General features: G+C 45.6%; 1 protein-coding gene and 1 non-coding gene across 2 annotated transcripts in view; both read right to left on the minus strand.

The window, feature by feature from the left end:
- Nucleotides 1-25,296, minus strand: part of LOC138492526 (uncharacterized) — a 625,416-nt gene that overhangs the window by 321,860 nt on the left and 278,260 nt on the right. The window lies entirely within an intron of this gene.
- LOC138496253 (U4 spliceosomal RNA) lies at nucleotides 23,246-23,385 on the minus strand. Its single transcript, XR_011277782.1, has one exon. It is a non-coding gene; the product is annotated as a U4 spliceosomal RNA (small nuclear RNA).

Genomic DNA, 25,296 nt, shown 5'->3' on the forward strand with positions numbered 1-25,296 from the left:
CCAGCGATGTTACAAATGCTTCCTGCGCACTAGTTAAACATTTTATAGACCTAATTCCATCCATATTGCAGCAGTAAGGCATGGCCAAAGAAGAAGTTTGTCTATGTTCCCCTTCCCCTCCAATTTATTTATACCAGTATGGCACATTAAGATCCTTTCACGTTTACCCACACATTATTCCAATCCAATAACATAACATTTTTCCATTTTCACACTTCGTTATAATCTCTAAAATATTAATGTAAAACACATTACTTAGATTTGGAAATTTCATCCAAACAAGACCAGGCAAAGCTTCCTTCACAAATGGGTAAAGATCCAGCCCAGGTAGGACCAATGCTAGCTTCAGGTAGGACCAATGCTAGCTTCCATATCAAACAAATACAACTTTGGAAGGGATATTGCAAGTCCCTTGCCTGCAAGTTCTGGTCCTGCATGCTGGGGCTACTGGAAGTTTCCTTTACAAGCGTGCACAAGTACAGTGTTGTGGCTAGTGACTTTGGTGTGACGTCATAGCCGATGTCACTATCAGAACCCAGGCAGCATCTTGTGAATCACGGGTTCTACGAGACTCCGTTGGAAGTTGACCGCCTGGGTGGCGGGCACTAGTGTATTGCTGTCCCTCACTTGACAACTGCAAGTCCCTCCCCTCCATCTATGTGTCTGGGACCACACTGAGAAGAATAAAAGAAGAATCCTACACTTGCACGTGTGCTGAAGTCTTTGGGCCCGATTCATGAAACAGTGCTCAGAGATCCTGCAAAGCCCATGCACCGAGTACGGCGCAGATGTTTTTTTGTGCACGCTCACACGTATTCATGAAATTGTTTGCGCAAAGTAACCGTATACGCAAGTCGCGGCCAGAACGCCCCTGACATGCCCCATGCATAAAAAGCCAGTAACAGCTACCTTTTTGCGGGCTCCCCCAGGCACGATTACACACACTCTCTAGCGGGTCCCCTGCTAGCAGGCCTGCATCTCGGGGACCCTGCGGGGGGGTCCCCTGTAAATGTTACCGGCACCCTGACAACATGCGTACGATTTATCATAACTCAGGTAAAACTCTGAAAATATGTGTGCCACCCCTCGTAAACTGCTCCTGCACCCTGCTACACGCACCCCTAAGTTAGATCAGAACCTTCGGCTGCATACACGCACCCCTAAATCCAACACTAGATCTTACCTCTGCGCAGTGAATCCTATGCGCAAGTCTCTGTACGCCTGCCTTCGGGTGGCGGATAGTATGAGGGATTTGTGTTGCAATTTCCCCGCAGAGAGGTTGTGCGGTCGGATCCATGAATACGTATCGTTAAGCGCAATAGTGGGTGTGCGATGGACTGCCTTCGGGTCGATCCTCGTAACACCCACATTTGACCTGTTCTTCCTCATTTTCTGATTTCCACCCCCTTCGCTGCCCCCTGCGCAAGCCATCCACACGCTGTGCGTGGTGTCTCGCACAAGGCACTCATGAATCGACAAATAGGATTTCGTGCACGGTTTGTTCGCGCAAAGTCCTGATTTTTCAAGCAGATAATTCCATGAATAGGGCCCTTTATTGGTAACTTGGCTCAAACCTGGAGTAGCCCAACGTAATCGATGGCAGCGAGTGGTCTCTGATCGGCTGTGGCTGTAACTTAAGTGCCTGTGTGGAGGGAGTGGGAGAGAAGCATCAACCTGTTGTGGGGAAGGGAGAAGCCCACCACCCAGGGCAAAGCAGTGTTGTTTGTGCTGTCTTAAGAAGCTTAAGAAGGGAGTTGCAGGAGGCCGCAGTTTGTGCTGCTCTTTAAGTAACAGCAAAAGTGAAGCCGTTTTGACCCAAGAGCAGGGTGTCGCAGTAAAACTTATATTTTGGGGTGGGGCTAACTTGTGATGGGAGGGGCCACTTCAGAAAATGGGCAGGGCAAACCTGAAGGCTCCATCCCCACTGTTCTACCGCCAGGTCTGGTGTAGGGACCAACTATCAAATAGTACATTTTAAAGCGCAATATGCAGAGAGGTGATGGAAGCCTTTCTTGAAAGCAGCAGCTTGAAAGTTTTACTGCGCTTGTTCAAGTACATTTTTCTGCACAAACACAGCAACACTTTAACAATGCCACACTTAAACAATGCCACTTTCGGGAAAGGCTTCCCTCAACTCTCTGCCCAACAAAATCTGCACATCCAAAATTTAGGCGGGAGCTAACCCTTCAAATGTTGGGAGAGGCGAAAACTTCATGGAATGTGGGGGAGGGGCAAACTTACTCGTGTAGGGGCATTTAACTTCTTTACGCATTCTAATGAGACTATTCTAGCGCAGCTTCAATGTGACAAGCAGTTAACTCTCTCCAAGTCTGAAAGCACCCTCGTAAGTACTGCACTGAGAATGAGCTGTCTCCTGTCCCCTCTCTACCCGTCCAATCACACCCCTGGCATGCAAGTACTAACCCCTCATCACGATATCAATTGCCTAAAAATGTATTCATCTGAATGCAGGTGATAAGAATGAAATGCTTTACATAAACAAGGTTTCCACAAACCACTTCAAAGGATCACACCACGTTTCAGAACATATCCCCAAACCCATTGAAGAGGATCATCACTCAAGACTCGGGTGCTTCTGACCTGCGCCGTCACTCCTGATGCACGTCACAATGTCTTTAAATTCCACGCAAAACTGATTGCAAAACCACACCTCCAAATAAAAACTGTTTGCAAGTGAGGATGCAAGCTCAAGTAGAGCCAGCGCTGCATCCTGTGCCAAAAAACGTGTTTATTTGTGTTAAAAGTGCTGTATTCAGAAGAAGCATGGCACACAATGATAACTGCAGCTCACAGATAAAACAAATCTGTTTTCAAGGCAGTGTTGCCTTCAGCTGTGTCTGGGGAGTCAGTTAGCAGAACCTGTGCACTCCTAACCAGTGGCGCAACAACATTGACCAGATTGGGTTCTAGTCCTCCCTGGCTGACCCACAGAGCCGTGGCTGGACAGAACAGGAGACCAAGTTAAAAGGCTTTACGGAAGCCCCACCCCTCAGCTCACAATTCAGAGGGGTGAGGTAGGGCTGAAGCTCGATTAGATCAATTATGTTCTGCACCTGCTGGATATTACTGGTCCATTCGGTGGAGACCAGAGCACTCTCCTGCCCTGTGTGCAAGTGGGATGCAGCAGAGTATCGGAAGGGCAAGATCAGCGGCTGCGATTTGCCAGCTGGTTTGAGAATTAACGACCAAGCTGCCCTGTCAGAAGATGCGGAGGAGCAGTGAGTCATGCATCACACCTTTTTTTAACCTGCCCAGATGAAACTGTTCTTCGGTAGCGTAGTACGCCGTCTGTGGAGGAGCTCTGTCCATGTGACGAATCAACTTCCGGGGCACCAGTGGTCCAGGGATGAATATCGGTTTCTAAGCCATCAATCAGCCCCACACTTCTAGTACACCAGAAGGGATACAAACAGATTGAAATACAAGTGAATTATAAGACCTCCTTGTCCAATTTTTGGTAACATGGACGGAACAGCAGGCTTATCTCGGCAAGGTCGTGGATCGTTGGTTAGTTGCAACCCAGCGAAAATACAATTATTACCCAATGATAAAAGGGACTGTGCAGTCAAGGTTGTGTAAACAGATCTACTTTATTATTATTACAACAGGCAGTTCTAGCACACTACAAAATACAACCCACACTGTAAAGGAACACAGAGGACGGCGGCTTCGGAAGACGGACAGCTTCATGAAGGAAAGGGATGCAATCTAAATACTGCCAGGGGGGTAGTCAGTAAAGAAATCAGTCTCAACTGTTCAAGGTTATTTGGGGTCGTAAATGTCACTAGGGGCCTTCGGAGAAGGACCAGGGGGACAGAACCACAAAGTACCTGGTGCTTAAGATGATCTTGGTGCTCGACAGCGTCGAGTCGGTTCCAGGATGCTTTGCCGCTCCTGCGACAGAGTCCAAGACGGGAGACAGCTGTGGATATCAGTTGGTAGGCAGTTTGGCAAGCAAGGCTGGGCGGACGGCTGCAGGCTGCCCTACACGGCGGCTCAGGGTCAAGAATCATTGTCTCTGTGCTGGTTGGCGGATCTGGAACGCTGGTTGAGGGTTCTCGGACGGGTTTAGTGAATGCAGCGTGATAACAGTCAGTGGTGTAGCCAGTAGCGGTTCGAGAGCTCGACTGCTTCAAAAATGTCATTAAAAGATGGACGCTGGTTGATGCTTGTTGTGGCACTCCTCCTAGCCTCTTCGCAGGGCTTGTGTCGTCCTTTAAGGCGGACGGCCCAAAGCGGAGAAGAGTGTTTGCAGGTAACAGCCTTGTCCTTTGTTCAGAGACTCTCTGGCACTTTCCACCTAGGAAGTTTGCTGGCTTAACTTAGCAGGGCATGCTGTGTGCTGGCTGGGTACCGGTTCTGGAGCCCTCTGTTCCCTGGGAGATATTTAGGGGAGGGATCTTGCTTCCTTCTTGGAAACTGTGGCCTTCCTTCACTGGTGGAAGACGTGAGGTAGACTACCTTTCACCAGCGTCAAATGCTGAATTCTTCTCTTCTGCTTCTGGTAAAACCTTCAGGTGATCTGCTGAGTGAGGGTCTCAGCCTTCTTTTAAAGCCCAATGGGCCCCAGTGATTGGTGCAGGCTAAGCCTACCTTAATGAACCAATCCAGGGTCCCCACCAACAATCTTCCGTTATGCATCAGGTCAGGACCATAGTGCTTTGCAAAAGGAAAGGCAAGAGGTGACAACATGTACCCCTAAGTCCCACGCATCTTCCAGTCTGTTGTAGATCAAAATGTCTCTCTGATTAATTGAACTCTCAGTGACTCTGATCAAAGTACAGGTCTCCCTTGAAGTATGTGGTGAGAACAGACTTCTGTCTCCATCAAAATACATATTTCAGTCATCTGAAAGGGAGTTTTTCTACTGTAAACAGTTGTCCCAGACATGATATTCACTGCCCTTGGTGCATGGTGGTTGGAGCTAGCTTCAAGGTGACACATCGCATATCAAAGAGCTGTTCGTTTTCCTGCCTATTGTTAAGTTCTGTGACCAGGCCTATTCACAGGCCTGCTTCAATTAACTCTCATCAGTATGCGCCGCCACCACACAGGACTTAGACAATAAAACAGGGCGGATCCATGGAGCATTTGATATTTTAATTAGGCTGCCCATGGGCGGAGGAAGGTGTCACCTTCTCCCTTCTTGAGATGCTTTTGTGCACCCTGCGCTGTCACCTGTCAAATACATGTGACAGGGAGGACTGCGCCTGTAGACTGTGTCCCCCAGAGTACACTGGACTATGAGCTTGTTGTGCGGATTAGCCCCACACATTTTCGAAGGTTGGCTCCCATCATTTTCATTTTCATAAAAATCTAAAAAGTCCAGGCGTGCACACACTCCCTGTGCAGATGGTCTAATTCCTCACAATTGCTTTGTAACGTATTTTGACCTTGGCTCAACCTCTGGAGCATGAGTGGGATTTTTGACCTGCGGGGTGAAGCGTATAGACCATATTGCATTACAAGAACAAACAGGAGTTGACCAATAGGATAGGGAATGGCACATCTTATACATTTATCTTTTTAAAGATATCAATAAATGTCACTCTTTGAATTCAAATTACTTTTATTTTCGTACACAAATATAAAATGTAAATTCATAAAACATAAAAACACTTTATTCAGAATTCAACTCACACACATTCAATCCTACCATCCATTCAATATCAGTTGCTTTAAAAAAAACGTACATATCACGCCTTTCTCTACGACCACTTGGTCAACAATATATATTTTTTGCACTGTGAACGGCCCTCCACCAGACTCTCAGATGGTTCTATCCATGTATAATCAATAACACAGATACAGCTGTCTACACGTGTTTCGGTTGTCTGTTTGGACTTCAACACATTCATCCACTTGATAATGCAACCTTCATCAAGACCACAATGGGGAATTCAATCATTCCCATTTAACCGAGTAGGGTGAGTTACACTACTCAAAAACGTAAAAACAACGTTTCTGCTGTCACTTTCCAATAATTAGGACATAACTTTAGTTTGTTGAGAAGTTTTCTTCATTCCCCACTTAATTTCCTGTAGTATTTACATCAATCTTATAGTGCATCAACCTGTCACACCCTAATTAGTATCATCCGTATCAATCCTTGCAGGTACGTATTCTTAACCGTCTGGTAAAGTCCAAAATATGGTTTCAACTTTCCAGACGTTTCTTTAATGCAGCTGGGCCGCTATGATCTCCCTTTTATAGCGCAGAGACCGTGCTCTCAACTTCTGCCTCTTCAACTATCGGATCTTCGTTTACTTCACCGCCGTCGCACAAGGATTGCACCCTAATTATGACCACAAATAATAGCCTGCGTGTGTTGCAGCAGATGTCAACAGTACCAGGGCGCCTCCTCCGCTGACAGCCAAGCCGGGGAGAGACGCATGGCCCAATGGTACCGGCCTTGACTCCACAGACATGAAAGAAAAACAGTTCATCACAATCGGTATGCGAGGGGAGAGCCAATAAAGAAACCGAACTGTGTTGAACGTAAGTAGCAAGAGGCTAATTGAACTTAGAAAACAAAGAACTGTTGATATAAGAAAAGGGGAAAGCCAGCATAGCAGAATCAAGCACCACGTGGGTGTTCACTCGAGGCGATTACCCTGCTGATGAACTACAGTTACCAAAAGGCCTTGGGAGAAAGGCGAGAAGAGTGGTCATACAGGGGTCTTGTAAAATCCTATGTACCCTCGAAAGTATTAGAACAACAGTTGATTGGGAAACTAAGGGAAATGAATCCCGCTTGGTGAAATGAGTGTATGAACAGTGAAATGTTTCGTAAAGGTTGACACGAGTGAACCCGGCCGAGGGATGCTAACGAGAAAGGGCAAAGCCTGAAGTCCCTATGAACAGTGAGTTGACAGAAGTAAAGCCTACCGAGGGATGTCCACAGTGAACTGTTTTGAAAAAGGTGGCCAGAGTGAACCATGCCGAGGGAGGCCGACAAACAAGGGTGAATCCAGAGGAACCATTTAAAAAGACATTAAGATTTAGGAAAGCAAAAAGTATTGCAATACAAGGGGAGGTGAAGTGTCCCCCTTCTCATTTGGGGTCCGAGTCCGACCGAGGGAGATCCAGGGGTGGAAAGTCATCACCCAAAGTTCACTGAGAAAAGAACGGTTTGGTTTATTTTGTTGAATACGACTTATGAAAGGTCTGCGCCCAGAAGAGGGGGACCCAGGGGTGAAGCCATCACCCAAAGTATTCATGGAACAGAACTTTGTGTTTGTTTGCTGAGAACATCAGGCCTCGAAGGCAAGAAACTTTTATTGAAAAAGAGACTTAACCATCGAAGAACCTGATTCGCTGATAGAAAACTGTTGGCTCGTGCTGGGAAAGCTCGCGCGTGTGCTGTGCTCCAAAGTCTCATCTCGTCCCGTACAAAAAAACGTGGGGAAGAGAGACCTCAAGACAATCACACCCCGACTTATTATTTGTGAACACTTTTTCCTTTATTTGAAAACTCTATCCCACACTCTTTCTGTAATTAGTTGTAAGGATTTGGCAATAGTTTTGTTTTAGAATAGGCCTTTTAATTTGACAAGACGCCACAAGGACTGCCTTATTTTCATTTGATGGTCGACGCTTGCTCCCATCTTAGATTTAGGTTAGGCGTTTTTCCACCCTGCATTTACAGTTTAATAAACACCCTTGAACTGTGATCACTTGCATCTGTCTTTACTGTTGCCACCATGAATTCCTTACACCGCGACCCTCCCGCGTCAATAATCAAGGCGGGGACAGGCAGCAGTCGCTGTGGTATAGTCCTTGGCTCCTAGAACAAAGCAGCATCAGTGAAACCAACACAGTTGGTGAGTTGGGGAGACCAATACAAGACCGGTCTGGGTTGAAGCCAAGATTGCAAGCAGCAACTTTGTATGGCGAGCGTTTTGGAACAAACATTGTTAAAACGCGTGTGATAAGAGACGCAAGTAAAGTTGAACTGCTAATGAGTGCTGCAACTTTAAAAGCAAGATACAATCCCTTTGACAAAGTGGACCGGCACCGCGTGGTTGCTCCCTTGAAGGTCTCTGTAAGGCATCCAGCTGAGAAGTGCCATAAGTGAAAATGTGAAAAATGTTATATCAAGAAGAGAACAAGTAATTGCGAATCGAAGTGGTCCTGCGACGGGTCGAGCAAAATCCTGCGCACAGTCGAAAGTCTTTGATTTTGTTGAAGTAAAGAAAGTTTGGAAAAGTAGTTTAATTTGGTGTAAGCCCGGCGGAGGGAGACCAATTGAAGGTTTTGTGTTAAAGTTGGTCTGAGCCCGGCAGAGGTGGGCCCGGGGTGAACAGCAAATCAAAAACAAGTTGTACATGTGAAATCCTAAGAAGAAAGGAACTTTAATGTTTCTTGTGCTGCATCAGGCCCTCTGAAATAGGAGACTTTGAATAGCAAAGAGACTTTGGCACAGAAGGCCCTGGTGTTGAGATTTTGAACTGCATCCTCGTGCTAGAGAAGCCAGAGTATGCTAAGCTCGAGTTGCCCCCCTGTCCCATGCTGAAAACGTGGGGAAGGGTAGCCAACGGCTTGAATATCCTGACATATCATTTCTTGAACACTTCTTTTACATAACATTTTTCCCACATGATTTGTATTTAGAAGTAAGAACTGACAATAGGGTTATTAGTATAGGCCTTTTATTTTGACAGGACTCTACCAGGACTGCGTTATTATTATTTGATGGTCGTAGCTTGCTCCCATCTTTAGATTTAGAATCAGATAGCCATTTTTCAAACCCAATTGAAGTTCAATAAACACTCTTGAACTGTGACCACTTGTGTCTGTCTTACTGTTTTTCATACCATGCCTTCCTTAAATTGCTAAGAGATCATTTTCTGTATAGGTAAATGTATGAAATGTGTCAGATACAAAAATGTACGTGTCTGGACTGCTACATGAATGATGAAATATCTTTTTTTCCTTTTCTGAATGAATCGAAAGGATTGATTGATCTTTCTTGTCCAGCACCATGAAGCATGAGTGTTAAGGAAATTGTTGTTCCAAATAATGTTACTATACAATTCATTCCTGGAGGGACAATTTTACAGTTTTTGGATACACATACATAAACATGAACTTACTTTCTGCCCTGGTCCTGAAGTTTCCTCCCAGCGCTCCAGCTCCTGAGTAGCACGATCAGGAAGCAAAGAGTGCTTCATGGTTCCTACACAGGCACGCAAGAGCCGGAGCACTGGTGACGAAGCCCCCCGCTTCATTTGTATGTGCGAAGAGGCGCAGGAGTGGCCCCTGTGAGGAGTCAGAAACGAGAGGTGGACATTAGGTTGCAATATTCTCAGAGTCAGACATTTTCTTTAACACAAAAAGGGGTTGGAATAACCCCGCTCTAGCCATATCCTAAAGAAAGCGGTTTCCTGCCTAGGAAACTAAAACTAAGAATCGGTCTGTGTCAAGGAGTTACTAACTAGGAAACTGTACTCGTGTCTAAAACATTCTAAACTGACTCTCACACGAGAAACAAACAATTAGAAGGTGCAAGGAAATGTATCTGATTTATGTCCAGTGTAAAGTGTGCACAATCAAAACATAAGGACAAATCCAAAAATTGTGTTCCAAGGAGAAACCCTTGGATCCAGAGGATGTTCCCTTCCCCTGGATCGTTAGGTAGGATGCCAAGTGTCTCTTTTAAACAATAGTGTCTCTGTATCACGAGTTTCTCTTTATCCAACAATTCCTTGCGGCTTTTATGCTGGATTCGCAAAGTTCTTGTTCAACCAACACATTCCAAAATATCCAACATCGTCTTTGTAGCAAAAGGTGTTTCTCTTGAACAAAAATGTCTTTAAATTTCATTCACTGGTTCTTGTTCTGTAAATTTGAAGGATTTGTTGATCTAGTCCTCTACAAGAGATCATCTTGTGGGCGTTGTATACTTCCTGATATACTACCAGGCCGGTTATTCTTCCAAAATGTTCAGAGTCTTGATACAACTTCAAAAGCCTGTTACTTTTACATGTCAGAACTTCTTTCATATACTTTTCAGATTCCCTGGTATTCTTCCCTGCCAGGTATTTTGTATCACTGTTAAACTTTCTTTTACATGTCTGGTGGTTTGCCTGGTATACTTCCGAATCCTCTCTGGGTTCTTCAGATCCCCTGGTATACTTCCCTGCTAGATATCTTCCCACAGTTTTCAAAACACCTAGTGGATTCAGCTTCCAGAACTTCTGTTATAAACTTCTTCCTGGGTGAATTGTTGATATACGCCTTTGTCAGGAATCCTTTCATGGGGCTCTTCAGATTTGCTGGTATACTCCCCTGCCAGGTATCCTGCCACTATGTTAAAAATATTTTCCACAACTTTAGTTGATTACCTGGTATACTTTCCTGCCAGGAATCCTCCACTGGGGTTTTACAGATCCCCTGGTATATTTAGTCGCCAGGTGTCAGCTGCCTAGTGTCTTCTCTTTACCAGGACTTCTTATTGGTTTTAATGTCCTTTTCAATAAACCACATCAGCATCTGCTTTGTTCAATGTATTTACTTGAGGTAACACTTGTTTCAGCTCTCCCCCACATTGACATCTCAAGCATAGGTATTTGTTCAATTTTCCGTTGTTGCAATTTCTCTTGTCGGTATTCAAATCTTTTCTCTTTCAAGCATCGATTTAACATTGTGTTGTCTGTCTAAACTGCCTTTGAGCATTGGCTGTAATATCAATCCCACGCACTTAATTCACTTGATTACATGGTTGTCGGGCAGACTCGCTGGTTATTTGCCGCATCTCTGATGTATGGTGTGCCTCTGCAGTGAGGTTTCCTCCCTGGGCTGGCTTCTGGCAAACATCTCCCCAGCATTTCCTGTGCCTCCACGTTCACTCGCCGGCTCTCTGTGGCCTGGACCGGAGAATGCCGTATCTCCAGAAGCTCCGCTGTGCCCATCGGGGCTCCCACGGTACTTTGGGTATGTCTGCTTCAACTCTCATTCCTTCAAGCCGGTGTGTGTGACTCGTGTTCGTGAGCCGCTGCAGGGATGTGCCCGTCTTCTCTCTGTCGGCTTTCTCCTGTACGGTTCTCTCCCGTGCTGCCTTGCTCAATACTGCGGATGCCATCTTTAAAGGTCCTGGGCACTTTAGTTTCGACAGAACAACTTGTCTGCATGCTAGTCTTTGGGCTCGGCTTGGTTTGCATCAAGTCTTCCCACCTCTTCTTCGTCTCAGTGCTTGAGGCTTTATGGGAGTTGAAGTCCCATAGATGTAATTGGACTTCTAAAGTGCTCTTGTTCAAGAATCTTAGATAAAGAAATGTCAGAAATAAAAGGTGTTTTATGTGCGCTGTGAATGTTTTAGTTATGCATGGAGTTTGTCTAGACCCTAGAGTGACAGAAAGGAAGGGAATCCTGATTTTCACAATAAGGGGGAATTGTGGGGGGACAACAAGCCACCAAGAACTTGGCTATTATGAGGTCTTTATCAGGGAAAAGGAGGAATACCGCGTCTCATCCAATGGACTCACCCCCATGTCCCTGGCATTTGTCCCCTCCCATGTGATCCTCCATCATATGACCACCCCCAGGATCAGGTAGCGGCTTCCGTCCTCTGGCCACATGGGAGGTGGTCACCGCCGGGGAATCAGTGATGACTCCATCGGATTCATCACACATACAAACATGCAGTTCCCCAGCCAGCATCCCCTGTGCGTCATGCAAGGCTGGGAACCGTGTTTCCCCTTGACCGTTCAAGCCTGCCCAGGAGCACTCCCTCAGCTGTAAAAAGCAGCCGAGGGAGTGCTCTGTATTTACACTGGACTGGCTCCTCCATATTGGGCAAAGGTTCCAGTAAGTCGGCGCCCCCTCGCCCATTAGGGATTAGCTGCTACTGGTTCATCCTCAATCTACGCACAGATCCAGTGTGGCTGGACGTTAAAGACTGTTGACTTTGAAGTCAAGTACATGAACATGAACTGCACTCTTGGTAATGCAGTGATAGTGAGCACATTAAAGGGATCCATAGACATACAGCTGAAGCCTACCAGGGTAGCTCAGCAGGTTGAATGACTGTTGCCGAGATTGTTATATATTTAAAACTGGCTGTATATCTTATGACTTTTTGCAATTCGTTACAAAAAAACAAGTGCTGTAAAAAGTGTTCGGCCAGGGGATGGGTTGGGCTGATCCCAGTTCAGTTTCCCAAAAACTGCCGTTAGCTTGATAGAAGCATTTATTTGGGATTAATGAATTTTACAAGCATAAAGCATCTTTAGAAATATATCCTAAACACAAAGGGAGTAGCACAAAATTAAAAGGGTATATGTGTGGTAGTACGATACAAACAAACACATCTTAAAGAAAACTAGTGGAGGTAGGTTTCAGTTTGGAAATGTCTTTTGGGTGTTTTCTGTGCAAGTGTAAAGTGCACATTTGGACAACAATAGTGTGCCCAGCGTGTAGGGGGCCTGCTTTTAACAGTGATGGCCCCCACCCCAGTGATTGCTCTTCATGGCCAATTGATTCCAGCAGGGTCATGTGGGAGGAAAGTGGCAAATGACCCCCATTGTCCCCTCTAGGGACGATTTTTGCCCCCTTCTCCCTCACATACACATCCCACCTCCCCAGCCACCCAGGATTTCATCTCCCCCAGGCGGCCAGGCCCCCTTCTTATCTTGCCAGCCGCCACCACGTCCTTTGCCCCGGGTGAGGCGCAATAAGCGCAAACGCTATATCCGACAGGCTTCTGGTTGGGAAAGGCGGCCTTGTTGGGAAAGGAGTGAGCGAAAAGTAGGCTAAACTGTCTTCTCGATAAAGGTCATTCGCTTTTTTTCATTATTTGAAGCAGGCAGGCAGCATGTCGTTTTGCAATATGCAAATACAATGTGTAGTTTTGGTTGTAAAACACACAAGCAGTTTTTCAATTTTTTTAAAGCATTTAGTTCACCTTTTATTTCACAACTTAAGCAATCAGCTGCTCACAGCTGATTGCTGTGCTGTAGACTTACCCTTAAAATGCACATGGACCGTCACAATGTTCAAGCCCAGCGTAACCACGTTTCGGGCTCACTTGGAATGTCGCATAGCAACGATAACAGAAGATAACCGCCGCGCCCCCAACAAACCATTTACCATGATGCTGCGTTACGGGAAGTCTCCTAAAGCAATAGGATTATAAATCGCAGTTCCAAGAAAAACCACAGAATTAAACTGCTTTCAACAGCAAGGCAGGAACAACAGTCATGACGCCTCTGGCCCCAACCAACACCACAACACCAGACAGGGCTCTGTTAATCTGATAACATGATGAACACGGAGGGGCTGAGGTTTATGTTGTTCCTTTGTTCAATTTGCTTCCCTTTCTTTATTTGTTTATAGTTTCTTTTTATCCATGTGTGCTCTTCCATTTAACTTCTCGCCTCAGATCTATCCCCCCCAAACCTCCAGTCCCTGACCGAGAACAGAAACTGTACACTGTAATCAGGGGGCAACAAATTGCAAGCGACTTGCCAGCCATTAAAAAAGTTACTCGCCACCTCAATTCTATACATACACACAGTACACAATTTCTTTCTTGCCAAGAGTCAAATATCACTGGACAATAGCTAGTGGCAAGTGCACATTTTGCATGCTGGTGTAATAATGCAGGTGGCGCGGGTCCTAGAAGAAATAGTGCACAGGGAGATCCAAGCCATTTCTTGGAGGAACACGGGTCCACTTCAGCGACTTTTGTGCAATACGCAGAACACAGATGCAGCCACCAAAACAGTGGAAGAGCGGTCGTCAGGGACGTAAAATCACAGAAAGGCCATGGGTAGTGGAAGTGATATCACATGCCTGCTGAGGAAGTGGCAGCACTAAACCTTTCTAACCCGGATGGCCACGAATTGATGTCACCAGACCTTAGACCCTGGTGACATTCAAGATCTGACCTCATTGATGTGCATGATCAATATTATAACAAAGTTGTCAAAGCTGGCAAACGTCTATTTTAATTACCAACCACAGGATGGTGCCTTGGTATGCCAGAAGTGCAAGCAGAGTATGCCTGGAGCATGCTCCGCAGAGTCACCCTTTTCAATTGCCTTTTTATGCCAGTTATAGCCTTACGTGCCACATGCGAAATACAGTCTCCAATTCCCAGGCAACGCCATAAGGTGCCAAGTGCAACCTCATGTAGACATGAACTGGCACATTATGTCATTATGTCCTCAAATACCAGGTATGGTCATATTCAAAAGGTAGCCTTAACGCCCAAACTATGTGAGCTAGCAACAGAGTACTCTACAAAGTGCGGACAATGAATTCAGAGTATAGTCAACATTCTCTCCCCAGTCAAACTGCAGAGGAACATTCTCTCCCCAGTGAAACTGCAGAGGAGCATTCTCTCCCCAGTGAAACTGCAGAGGAGCATTCTCTGCCCAGTGAAACTGCAGAGGAGCATTCTCGCCCCAGTGAAACTGCAGAGGAGCATTCTCTTCCCCAGTCAAACTGCAGAAGAACATTCTCTCCCCAGTGAAACTGCAGAGGAACATTCTCTTCCCCAGTCAAACTGCAGAGGAACATTCTCTCCCCAGTCAAACTGCAGAGGGACATTCTCTCCCCAGTGAAACTGCAGAGGAACATTCTCTTCCCCAGTCAAACTGCAGAGGAACATTCTCTCCCCAGTCAAACTGCAGAGGGACATTCTCTCCCCAGTGAAACTGCAGAGGAACATTCTCTTCCCCAGTCAAACTGCAGAGGAACATTCTCTCCCCAGTCAAACTGCAGAGGAGCATTCTCGCCCCAGTGAAACTGCAGAGGAGCATTCTCTTCCCCAGTCAAACTGCAGAGGAGCATTCTCTCCCCAGTGAAACTGCAGAGGAACATTCTCTTCCCCAGTCAAACTGCAGAGGAACATTCTCTCCCCAGTCAAACTGCAGAGGGACATTCTCTCCCCAGTGAAACTGCAGAGGAACATTCTCTTCCCAGTCAAACTGCAGAGGAACATTCTCTTGCCCAGTAAACCTGCAGAGGGACATTCTCTTCCCCAGTGAAACTGCAGAGGAACAGTCTCTTCCCAGTCAAACTGCAGAGGTACATTCTCTCCCCAGTCAAACTGCAGAAGAACATTCTCAGAGGAACATTCTCTTCCCCAGTCAAACTGCAGAAGAACATTCTCTCCCCAGCGAAACTGCAGAGGAACATTCTCTCCCAAATGAAACTGCAGAGGAACATTACAAAAAAAGCTACAGAGTCTGGAGTGTGTAGGTTTGTTTTGTTGCCATGTAATGCAATGTTGATCTGTTAAGATTTAAATGTTTTGTTACCAAATGCATCGCTGCCTGAAATGCTACAATGAAATTGTGTATTTTAATAAAGTACACCTACTTTTCCTTTCATGGGGTACTGCTCCGTTAATCCATCACACACGCTCCGGCTGGACTTCGACCTCCTCCCCGACTGCCTGCACCTCAACTTACCCTGTGCACACTTGTGTTTTTAGTTTTTAATTCTTCGTTCGCCATAGCCCGTATCCGCTGTCCTCCTTCATCAGGACCTTCCCATCAAACCCCTTCTCCTTCGTTGTTGCAGTGCTTCGTTATAATCTTTCATCACAGCCTTTCATCTCTGTCCTTCTTCATCACAGTCCTATTAAGCTAGTCCTTCATCAGTGTTCTTATCCTTCATCAGTCCTCCGCCATCCCAGTCCTTCTCCAACCTTCTCCTTCATCAAAGCCCTCTTCCTTGGTCACAGCGCTACTTCGTTAGAGCCATCACCCTTCACCATAGCTCTTCTCTATCTATCCTTCCATCCATCCATCCATCCATCCATCCATCCATCCATCCATCCATCCATCCATTCAACCACTCGCCCTGCAGCCTCTCTCTGCTTTGCCCTTGGCACGTCCCCGTCTGTCCTTCTTAAGCTTGCTGGTAATGGCCCGACATGCTGCATCTGTAACCTTTTGTAAGGGAAGCTTGCACTGACTGTTCCCATGATGTGCCTGTAACAGTTAATGGGAAAATCCTGCCTTGCACTGATCCTCTTTGTGCAATGCACATGCTCATTTATAAGAGAAGCTAGCAGAGGTTTTTGCAGACAATTGCCCTGCCAACACTGTACTTGTGCAAGCTCGTACAGGAAACGTGCAGTGGCCCCAGCATGCGGGACCAGAACCTGTATGCAAGGGACTTGCAACATCCCTTCCAAAGTTGTAGTTGTTGGTTATGGAAGCTGGCATTGGTCCTACCTGGGCTGCAAGCTTCGCCTGGCCCTGTTTGGATGAAATGTCCAAATGTAACCAATGTATTTCACTGAAATATTTTAGAGATTGTAACGAAGTGGGAATATGAAAAAAAAAAGTATGTTATTGGATTGGAATAATGTGTGGATAAACGTGAAAGGATCTTAATGTGACAAACAGGTATAAATAAATAAATTGGAGGGGGAAAAAAGAGAAAGTCATCGTCCGCTTTGGCCCTGCTTTTACCAATCATGCCTTACTGCTGCAATATGGATGGAATTAGGACTAAAAGACTTTGTAACATCGCTGGTGAAACGCCCAGTTGACCTGTAACAATGGTTTGGATTTCACAACATTCTCAGAAGTGCCACTGATAATGTCCCAGTGGACTCCGCTTGCATCTGGAGACTATTACTGGGTTTCAGTTGCCATTTATATTTGGCCAGTAAGTATCCTATTTGCCCCACTGGGATATTTACTACACTGCTCAAAAACTCATGATGCTGGACTTGGATACAGAACAAATCACGTGACTTGAATTTCTAGCACGGGTGCGTATTGCAATACATAGGCCAAACACACAAACCACAATCTGACGTCTGTACTGATGAGATGTGGAAAAAACAGCTGACATGACAAAATCCAGGCATTGTCTTTTTGGGGGGAATAAGCTTGAAAAGAGTATTTTTTCGGTGGCACTGGGAGGACAATTCCTCCTCACATGATGGAAAAGAGAGAATGACAAATGGACTGATTCCCTTATCAATACATTGTAATTGGGGCTCCAAAAATGAATTTGAGTCGTAAGCGTTGCACTCCCCATTTTAGGAATTTAGGAGTAAAAGGGTTTTTAGGGAGTTCAAAATGTACTCCTCATTCCAGGCTGGCATATATTTAGGCAAGACAATCATTTAAATTTTTACAAATAGATAAATATATATATATATATATATATATATATATATATATATATATATATATATATATATATATTCATAATCCAACAAACGTTTGTAGCTAGCAATTCCCGTAAATGAAACGAGGCCTTTTCATCATTTTGTCAGCTTCACCCCCGGAGATATAGCAGAGGCCTTGCTTGTAGAAGCAGGGTCAGGCCACTGGTCTGAACACACCAGAGAAGCAGTTCAGGTGGCACAAGGGGTCGGCCGGAAGAAGCATATGTTACTGCAAAGTTATCTGTGAAGAGGCTGGTCAATGTTCTGAGGAGAGTTTTTGTAAATGTACTTTAGAATACCGAGTTAAATAAAAAGTCCAACAACTATTATGAAAGCCTCTAAAAATCTGGTTTGAGTTCGAGAATTAAGGAGTATACACGGAGGCTGCGGAAAGCAATAGTTACGTTTTAGCCTTCCCTACAGAAATGTCAAAGTAATAGTCATGGCAATAAAAGTTTTTGTTTTTCAATGAATCGATAAATGGTGCTAAATCCGTGATATTGCAGCACTTCATCTTGGTACATCCAGTCTCGTGCGGGCCCCAGGGAGACGATTAGTGACAGTTGGTGGTACTGCACCCTGGGATGCGTGGTGCTAATGTTTGGCTCTAGCGCAGCGCCCCCTGTGCCGACCTGCCTACATTTTCTAAAGAAAAACCCAGAGGATGACACATCAGACACCCCGCCCCTTTCCCCTGAGATTCCCACATTAAAAAAAATAAAAATAAAATCAATCTACAAAAATGATGCCAATCTGAGCGATATTTACGCTCATCTGACCATGCCTCGACGGGATTGGTTAACATTGGTTTGTTTGTAGCCAATCACATCAAGGTGTAGGCAGAGTTACTGAAGGGGCCAGAAATCTCAGACTCCACACTCTTCCGCGGAGACCCAAAGACGAGCGTAAAAACCCAGAGTCTCCAGGATAAACCTAACACTTTTTTATTTTTACACTTGCCTGGCTGAAGGTACATCCTACCTTAAAGCTTCCGCCAGAGAAGGAAGGCCAGGATTTCCCAAGAGGGAAGCAAGATCCCTCCCCTAAACATCTCCAAGGGAACAGAGGGAGATACTGAATCCAAAGGACCCCCCAGCAGCTCCAGAACCAGTACCCAACCAGCACACAGCCTGCCCTGCTTGGCTCTGCAGGAAGCTTCCTAGGTGGGAAGTGCCAGAGAGTCTCTGAACCAAACCAAGGACATGGTTGTTGCCTGCAAACACTCTCCTCAGCTTTGGGCCATCCGCCTTAAAGGACGACACAAGCCCAGTGAAGAAGCTAGGTGGAGTGCATCGACAAGCATCAACCAGCGCCCGCCTTAAAAGGCATTTTCGAGCCAGTCGAGCTGCAACCAACTTCACCGCTGACTGTTACGCCGCAGTCGCTAACGCCGCCCCGTGACGCCTCAACCAGTGCTTCAGACCGGCTGACCATCACCGAGAAGATTCCTGACCCTGAGTCGCTGTCTAGGCCAGCCTGCAGCTGTTCGTCCAGCCTCCCTCGCCAACCTGCCTACCATCAGATACCATGAACAAGAAAAAGGGGTCCTGCCTATGTGGTTTCTAATATTCTGCATTTTTATTCTAATGCACTTATTATTTCTTAAGGACCTGTTTGCCAGCATATCATTAGTTGGCAAACACTGTCTTGCTGTGTACAGAGAATACAGTGAAAAACCCGCAAGAGAATGGTGCTCAGTTTATTTATTCATGACTGACCCATTTTTACGTGTTTTAAAATATATGCACTTTGTAACATATGTGAGAGACGTACAACTTGAAAATCACAGGATGCAGTGCATTAATACATATTTTTACAAATGATATGTCGAGTTAGGCTAAAGAACATCGGGCACATTACTTAATGCAATCTTCATAACAAAACTCAGCATAGGCATTACGTCATGCCTTTGCAATTTATCACATAATCTTGAAACACATATAGATGTCAAATGCAGTCACAATAGTGTTTGATATTTTCACAGGTGATTATGGAGTTCCTAAATAACACCAAGTGCATTACTTTGAGTGGCTTTGGTATGCGGAAGTTCCAAATACCAACGTGTTCTAGTGTCTTTTATTGATGAAAATAAATTCACTGTATTTCATCTAGGTGATATTACCTTCACAAGGGCACCAAAAGTCAATTTTTCAGCCAGGCTACAGGGTGACCTTAAAAAGTCGACGTCCGGATATTAAATCAGACCCCGGGAAGGGGGAAGGGGACCCAAAGGGCACCGGCTTGGTTGCACTTCGGTTACTGGACATCGGCATATAACGTAGAAAAAGCCTTCTTCTGGAGTCAAGGCACTTAAAACCCCTGCAAGAAGCAGAGGGAACTGTGAGAAACTCGTAATTAAAACCATTGTGAGTTACTAACTTCTAATGAGTATCACAGCAATCTATACACAGGCTAAAAAAATGAGTTCAGAACTATTTCGCTAGAAAGCACAATTCCAAACAGGTACTGACCTTAACGATAATGGCGACCAAAGTGGCCGCTGTTCTGGCTTGTTGAATTGAGGTGGGCGAATATGGGGCCCGTATTGGAGAAGCTGCTGTGGTTACTTCATCCCATAGCATGCGGATATTGTCTCTAAAGACCCATGAGACAAAAAAAATAGATAGGGTGTGATCAGATTGGTGTACTCATGAATCTAGGTGGTTGTCGATCATGTGAGTTAGCGGACTGGAGATGAACCCAGTGGGATGATGTATAGTAAAGTACCTCCGTCTACTTCAGTAGAGAGAAAGGCTCTATGCTTCCGGTTCCTCCTTATTTGGAGTTAGGCACGCCGTTCAATTCGTGCTGGATAGAGAATATCACGGATGCTGTGGTCTCTGAGGCAGGGTACGCGAGGGAGCAGCACTGCGTTGCTCTGGTCGGAGTGCGGCTACAGTATCCTGATCTGTGTAAGTATACGCATGGGCGCATGCGTCGTGCAAGGGATACTGTTTGCCCGCGCATGCGCGAGTAGCGGGGCATACTGTTCTCTCGCGCATGCGCGGTTAGCGGGGCATAACTGTGTCAGTGTCTAATTGAAGCGCGGCAGAATGCCGGAAGTCAAACAAGAAAAGAGCGTCTGGCAGTGGAAAATGCACAGCCTTGTGCATGCTCTGAAAGGACAGAGCGTGGCTAATAATATGTAAGTATAAAGTCAAATGTTTACATCCGAAAATAAGGATCGGTGAGGCTGAATGCATGTAGAAAATAAAGTAATGTGCAGTACTGCCAAGAGGGGCCGTGACCTGTAATAGATAGGGGTGGCACTATTGAGTGCCTGTATCGGTGAATCTGGCCTGTAAGAGGCTAGGAAATACATTGCTTAGTTGTCTATATTGAGGAAGTGAGGTACAAAAAATATTGATGCAACCAACCCGAGGGGCTGTGTAAGCAGGAATGCAACAAGTGTTGTGTACAATACTGTGTGAGACCTAGGTGTAATTTCGTGTAAATTGGCCTGGTGGTTCTAGCTCATCGAGTCTCAATGAAGTGGATTTTAGCTTGAAAATCCACCAGGCTTCTTTGTAGTTAAGAGAGTTGGTCGGGTTGTTTATTTGTGGGACTTTGTCAACAACCCACCAGAGCAGATTGTCTGGGCCATGTTGGAATTCGACAAAGTGTGGTACCAACGGCGCTGACATATTCTTGCATCGGATTCTGGATCTATGCTCGCTGATCCTTTTGTGTACTGGCCTAGAGGTTTGGCCCACATATCTTAGGCCACATGGACATTCAATTACATAGATCATGTTGGATGATTTACAATTTGAGAAGTGGCGTAGCTGCCAGTCTTTGTTTCCTATGGGAAAGGATGTTGTTTTATGGGTAAATTTACAAGCCGTGCAGCTACAGCAAGGATGGTGCCCCACTATCTCTCTAAGATTCCATAGGGCTGCTCTAGTGCTCGTTTTGCTGATCCTGGCATGTGTTAGTATATCTTTCAGATTCTTCGATCTTTTAAGGGCCATTCTGGGCAGTTGTTCCCCTGGTAGGCTACATTGGATTAGTGGCCAGAATTTCTTTATGGCAACTTTTAATTGGGTTGTATTAGGGCCAAATGTAGTAACACACGTAATGTTGTCTTCTTCCGAGTTGTCTTTCTCTTTGATGGACAGTAAGGATTCCCTCGGGGTATATCTTGCTCTTTTCTGAGTATTGTACAGCAATTTTTTGGGGTGCCCCCTGGCTATTAGTTTGCTGTTCAGCAGCGAGGCATGTGTCTTAAATTCCTGCATATTGGTACAGTTCCTGTGGATACGTAGAAATTGTCCATATGGTAAGTTGTTCTGAAGGTTGTGAGGATGATGGCTTTGGTAATGCAAGATGGTATTGCGGTCAGTTTCCAGTCTTGAACTCTGTCGCAGAAGCTGCAAAGTGCCCTGAAACCAACTCTACACTGTCGAGCACCAAGAACTTCTACAAGCACAAGGTACATTGTGGTTGTGTCTCCCTGGTCCTTCTCTGAAGGCCCCTGAGCTGAAACCAAGTATCCTTGAACTATTGCGATTATTAATTACTTTACTGACTACCCTCCTGTCAGTATCCAGAGTGCATCCTCTTTCCTTCTTGAAACTCTCTGTCCTCTGCATTCTTTTACAGGGTGGGTTGTATTTTGTAGTGTACTAGAACTGTCTGTTGTGATAATAATTAAGTACTTTTATACAACCTTGACTGGACAGACCCTTTTATCATTGGGTAATAATTGTATTTTCTCTGTGTTGCAACTAACCAACGATCTACGACCTTGCAGAGATAAACCTGCCGTCCCATCCACGTTACCAAAATTGGACAAGGTGGTTTATAATTTGCTTGTGTTTCCAATCTGTTCAGATCCCTTCTGGTGTACTATAGGTGTGGGGCTGATTGATGGTTTAGAACCCGATATTCATCCCTGGACGACTGGTGTCCCGGAAGTTGATTCATCACACTTCTTGTGAAGCCTTCAGATCTCGCAAAAGAGGGCTCAGCCCTCTTTTAAAGCCAAGTGGGTCACAGTGATTGGTGAAGGCTAAGACTACCTTATTGAACCAATCCTGGGGTCCTTACCAACAATGTTCTATGTGTGTAAGGTCATAACCAGAGTGCTTTACAACAGGAAAAGGGAAAGGGGTGAAACCGGAACCAGGGGCGGGTCTCAGAACCAGTAAGGCAGAAACCTTCTCTTAACAGACAGAGCTCTGGCCACACTCCCTTGTGATACTGAGTCCGCCCCACCCCCTATCTTCCTGTCTGTTGATCAATCAGAGTCTCTCTGGTCAATGGATCTCTCTGTGGTTCCTGATTAAAGCTGCAGGTCTGCCTTGAAGATGCAGAGACCAGACTCTCTGGCTTCTGCAAACCACATTCTGATACCTTATGAATGGGGTCCCTTTTAGCGGGGTGGTCTACTGCAACAAAAGGCACAGACATGTCAGTTCACCGTCATGGATATTGAGGGCGGGAGCTGGCTTCAGGTTGAGACAGTTACATAAGAAAGGTTGCTGGGTTTCCGGTCTCCTTGGTTATCCTCTGCAGCCAGGCCCCATGTGGGCACGTTTGAAGTGCCCTCTATTGGTATGCTAATCGCTGCCACCAGCTGCAGGGCCTAACATAAGAGCAGGGCTGATCCATGGAGCCTTTGTTAGTTAATCAGGCTGGCCATGGCAGAGGGAAGCTTGGTCCTCCCCCTTGCTGGAGATGGCATAGTGTACTCCTGGCTGCCACATACCAACTAAATAGGACAGGGCAGACTGTGCCAGTAGGCTGTCCCCACCTGAGTACACGGGTCTATACGGTTATCGTGGTGTGAGCATAGGACAAGGTGTGTGGATTAATTAGCCCCACACATTTTTCTGAGGCTGACTACCATAATCCCATTTAATAAAAAAGATTGAAAAATCCCAGGCGAGCGCACGCCCACCGTGCAGAGTCTATTTCCTCACAGCCTCAAAACGCCCTCTCGGCAAACATCCATACCATAGTAATCTCAGGGCACAATTCATCAATATACCTGTGCTGCACTGTAAATACTATCTGTTATCCCGATATGAATATGCCCGCATAACAACAAAAATCGTCTATTTTTATACTTGTTTAATTCAGTCTCCGTGGAGACTGTCAAAAATTACCAAAACGACTATATTTCAAGTCGTCTTGGCGGGGTATTGGGTAAAGTTTTCAATAAGCAATAATCGCGCCTCGGTTAAACCTCATTGGCTACGATACTGCCACTGCGCAAAGCTAACTAACAGTAGGTAATTTAACCAAGTCATCACAACAATCTCCTAGGTCATTGAGAGTGTGCATTTAATGGCACAGATTCCAACTACTTTAGTTTTATGTTTTAAAGTTGGAGATATGCCTGGAAAAAAAAAAATACTACTAGGCTCTTTTAATCATTTTTCTACAAGAATAACATTCTAGAATACGCGTGGAGCACTCTGGGAACGAGCATGATAAATTAGCACGCTGCAATGCTGCATAGATCAGATTTTTGCTCTGCCCAGCCCGTGTACATAAGGACGACGTAATGCCACGCCTCCACCAATAAAAAACATTGTTATAGAAAGACAGTGTAATGCGAAGTTCACGGCCAGAAAACGAGCAATTACGTTTCGGCAAACACGTGCGCAATCAATGTCCAGAGAAACGCACCAAATAATACTTTCCGGGCAAACGGAGAAGCAAAAAAATTAAAACTTTGGAATTGTGGCCCAAGTACGGAAAGCGATGTTTAAAACCCAATGACTTCCATTAGCAAAAATAAATACGCTATTTTCAGACTCAAACGTCGTTATGCGACCCTCGTTAAAAGCCGCAGAAGCAAATAAGATGCGTTGGGACAGATTACCGAGAACCCCAAACAATGGCCGAATCCATGGTGGGCAATCGGACTGCAGAACCTCCATCCAGGGAGAAGGCGCATGCGCGGAGACCCGGAAGGCAGGATCATGTGACCAGTAGAACAAGTAGCCCCTGGAAGACGAAACCCACTTCCTCGGCGCGCGCGCGGCGCATTGGCCCAATACAGAAGCCATACTCATGTGCCACATGCATACAGTACACAATCAAGCTTGATGATTCTTGTACTCTTTGGCTTGCAATGCAAAACATTATTACATTAGTAATGCCCCTGTGTCCAACCCATACGTGTTTCTGGTTCCAAAGTGTCCGCTTGTAATGCATGTGGCCCTGCACCGGGTAAATCGAATGGTGGCGCCACAACTGACCTTAGTAACAGCCTGTAGTACCCGAACCTTGTACATCGAGTGGTGTGCTCGGCTCCAGCAGTCCTCTAGTAACAGCACGTGGCACTACGTTCTTGCACATTCAGGGCTGTTGCTTGCCTCAAAGTAAAACATCCTGTCGTGTTTTTTCTGTAATTCATGATACGCCGTCAATGGCAGATTCGGAGAGTAAAACAGGTGTCCTCAAGTGGCTAGGAGGACGATCCACTGTCCTTATATAAACTGACTGGAATCCTTTATGCGTTATAGGTGATTGGACAGGGCACAGAGATTGGGAGAACGTTTATTCTAGAGAGAGGAGCCTTGATTCTACAGGGATCTGAGAGAATGTTTATTCCCGAGAGAGGAGCCTCGATTCTACAGGGATCTGAAACAAAAATGAAAATCGGTCGGTGGGTCGCCAACATATTTTTGCCAGCCATCCTTGGGGTCTGGCAGGCCGGTAGCGAGGGAAGAGTTTAGGGATATATCCTGGACTGAGACTGGACTTTTTTGAGTGAAGCAGAGAATCTTCAAATCAGTCCTAATGTTTCAGGCAGCAAGTGGAGGAATTTCATGGCTGGGCTGATGTGAACACTCTTGTGGTTCAAGACCAGTCTTGCAGCACAGTTGTGGCCCCCGTGAAGCTTGCATAGGGCCTTAGCAAGGAGGCCCACAAATGATGTGCCTCCAAACACAATTTCTGCTGTATAGTGCACAATACCAGTAACCAATAAATAAATGCTGCAACCGTAGACAAGGCCGGAGATGAATACTGCACATACCGGTGTGATCTTGTGTGCGCTTTCAAGGAAAGAAAGGACCAGTCAGGGAATTTGAAGGAGCAGAAGGCTGACTTTTTAACCGCAGCGATCTACAGTGTGAAAACCATTGAAAGGCCAGTGTCGAAAACATTGCTCAGATTTT

This window comes from Ambystoma mexicanum, chromosome 10, assembly GCF_040938575.1.
Source record: "Ambystoma mexicanum isolate Mex_15411 chromosome 10, UKY_AmexF1_1, whole genome shotgun sequence".
Lineage (NCBI taxonomy): Eukaryota > Metazoa > Chordata > Amphibia > Caudata > Ambystomatidae > Ambystoma > Ambystoma mexicanum.